This window comes from Lipotes vexillifer, unplaced genomic scaffold (assembly GCF_000442215.2).
Source record: "Lipotes vexillifer unplaced genomic scaffold, Lipotes_vexillifer_v1.1 scaffold271, whole genome shotgun sequence".
In the NCBI taxonomy this organism is placed as follows: domain Eukaryota; kingdom Metazoa; phylum Chordata; class Mammalia; order Artiodactyla; family Lipotidae; genus Lipotes; species Lipotes vexillifer.
Genome location: NW_006780882.1, coordinates 2,883,616 through 2,886,493, shown reverse-complemented (window position 1 = coordinate 2,886,493; position 2,878 = coordinate 2,883,616). Strand labels below are relative to the sequence as shown.

The 2,878-nt window shown below is 39.8% G+C and overlaps 1 pseudogene across 1 annotated transcript; it reads left to right on the top strand.

Moving 5' to 3' along the window:
- The first annotated feature begins 1,476 nt into the window (after nucleotides 1-1,476).
- Nucleotides 1,477-2,085, top strand: LOC103076985 (vacuolar protein sorting-associated protein 29 pseudogene; annotated as a pseudogene). The gene has a single exon (XR_456989.1). The product of XR_456989.1 is annotated as a vacuolar protein sorting-associated protein 29 pseudogene (transcript).
- The last annotated feature ends 793 nt before the right edge of the window (nucleotides 2,086-2,878 follow it).

Genomic DNA, 2,878 nt, shown 5'->3' with positions numbered 1-2,878 from the left:
GGAAAGAGTTGATAGACCATTATTGCTGGCTTTGAAGTGGAAAGGGGTCTGTACTTCCAGTTTCTGGCCTGACATGTAAAGAGCATGGAAGTTCCACTCCCTCCTCAAAATAAAGAAAAGCTGAAGAAACTGAATATCAACTTTTCTTAGATCTGTAAGAAAAGTGAGGTCAAGGATAAAGCACTGCCCTGAAAGCTGGACAGATGGATACCAAAAATCACAGCTTTCCAACACCACAGTCAAGAGCAAAAACCCAAGCTGGAGCCAGAAGCTATGGGAACACTTCAAATGTTATTGACAAATTGCCGAAGGTGCAATGTAAACTAGCTTGAAATCTAAACACCAGGGGCCAAGTTTGGGGGAACAGAGCTCACATTTATGAGTTTTACCTCCAGGATCCTTACCAGCTTCTCACATTGAAGATCAGAGAAAGATCCCCTTATGCTTCTTGTAGTTGGGAGAGGAAAAGTAACCATTTTGAAATACTCCTGAACATTGTTCCCTTTATAAAGAACTACACTCAAAAGAAACTATTTTACCAGAGCTTACCAACTTTGGGAAAGGGAAGTTACACCCTTACTAGCCTTCTCACCTACAGGGGGAAAAAAGTGCTGAGAAGCACTGTTGAAGTCACAGCCTCAGAGCTCATGCTCACTAAAAAACTGAGACCTAATCATAGGATTACAGAATGCTCCCCCAACCCCACACCTTAACCCACAGAGACCAGGCTCCTGTATAACAAGGGACTACAGCTAAAAGGACTGCAAACCTCAGACCCTTTTTAAGAAGACAAGCAGGAGACAAAATGAAAGACACTAGAGTAAACATTAGCCTCTAATGCATACAGCTATAGCAAACATTAACACAGTTTAACCTTTTGTCACATAAACTTAAAACCTCCCACTAAAGGCCTGTTTACTTCAGTACATTTTTACCCAATACATCATGTGTGCTTTCAACAAGATATTATAAGCCATGCTAAAAGCAAACAACTAAACAAACGAATGAAAAAAACAAAAACAAACAAATAGAAAAAACCAGTTCAATAGACATAGTGAGCATCAGAACCCAGACTCAGGTATAGTACGGATTTTAGAATTATCAGACTGGGGATTTAAAATAGTTTTGATTAGTATGCTGAACTAACGGAAAAGTGGAAAACATGCAAGAACTGATGGGTAATGTAAGAAGAGAAATGAAAACCCTAAGAAAAAAATTTTAAATGCTAGAAGTCAGAAACATGATAACAAAAATGAAGAGTGACCTTTGGACACATCAATAGATTGGAAATTACTGAGGAAAGAGTCAGTGAGCTAAAAGACATGTCAAAAGAAACTTCGCAAACTGAAAAGCAAGAGAAAAATGAAAAAAATCAAAAAGTACATCCAAGAACTATGATACAATTGCAAACAATGTAATTCATGTAATCCAGAAGAAGAGAGAAAGGGATGGAAAAATATTTGAGACACCGAGGCGTCTGAGGAAGGGAGGGTGGCAGCAGCAGTGCTGGTGACTGAGCGGAGCCCAGTGACAGGATGTTGGTGTTGGTATTAGGAGACCTGCACATCCCACACTGGAGCAACAGTTTGCCAGCTAAATTCAAAAAACTGCTGGTACCAGGAATAACTCAGCACACTCTCTGCACTGGAAACCTTTGTACCAAAGAGAGTTATGACTATCTCCAGACTCTGGCTGGCGATGTTCATATTGTGAGAGGAGACTTCAATGAGAATCTGAATTATCAAGAACAGAAAGTCGTTCACTGTTGGGCAGTTCAAAATTGGTTTGATCCATGGACATCAAGTTATTCCATGGGGAGATATGGCCAGCTTAGCCCTATTGCAGAGGCAGTTTGATGTGGATATTCTTATTTCAGGACACACACAAATATTTGAAGCATTTGAGCATGAAAATAAAGTCTACGTTAATCCAGGTTCTGCCACTGGAGCATATAATGCCTTGGAAACAAACATTATTCCTTCATTTGTGTTGATGGATATCCAGGCTTCTACAGTTGTCACTTGTGTGTGTCAGCTAATTAGAGGCGTCGTGAAAGTAGAATGAATCGAATACAAAAAATCTTAAAGCGAGGTGTGTCCTGATGATTTTTCTGTTGGGTTTTTTTTTTTTCATTTCCCTGTTCAACTCAAGTAATTAATTGTTTAAGAGTCACAAAATTGTATCATTTTTATAATATTTTGCAGTAAAACATAATCTCGTCTTCTGTTAATACAATGTTCTAAGCTTCTTGTAAACTGTAAGATTATATTTAGTTTAAGTATATGATTTCTATGAAAAAATGTCCACCACACAGTAAATGGTCACATGTTAAGAAAAATTTATCCTTGTAAATATCTTCATAGTTGATATTTGGAACTTTATTACCAAAGTAGTGCATGAGGAGAAAGAATCTAGATTTTCTTGTAGACATTCTTCTCTTCTCCAGTAATAAACAGTTACCTTTCATTTAAAAAAAAAAAATTGAGGGCTTCCCCAGTGGCGCAGTGGTTGAGAGTCCGCCTGCCGATGCAGGGGACACGGGTTCGTGCCCCGGTCCGGGAGGATCCCACATGTCGCGGAGCGCCTGGGCCTGTGAGCCATGGCCGCTGGGCCTGCGCGTCCGGAGCCTGTGCTCCGCGACGGGAGAGGCCACAGCAGTGAGAGGCCCGCGTAACGCAAAAAAAAAAAAAATTGAGCTGAGGAATTTCCAAAATTAATGAGAGACCAGAAACCACAGATTAGGGAAGCTCAGAGAAAACTCAGCAGAATAAATAACAACAAATCTATACCAAGGCATGTCATATTCAAACTGCAAATAAAACAAAGACAGGAGAAAATCTTGAAATAAGCCAGAGGGGGAAAATACACATCCTACCTA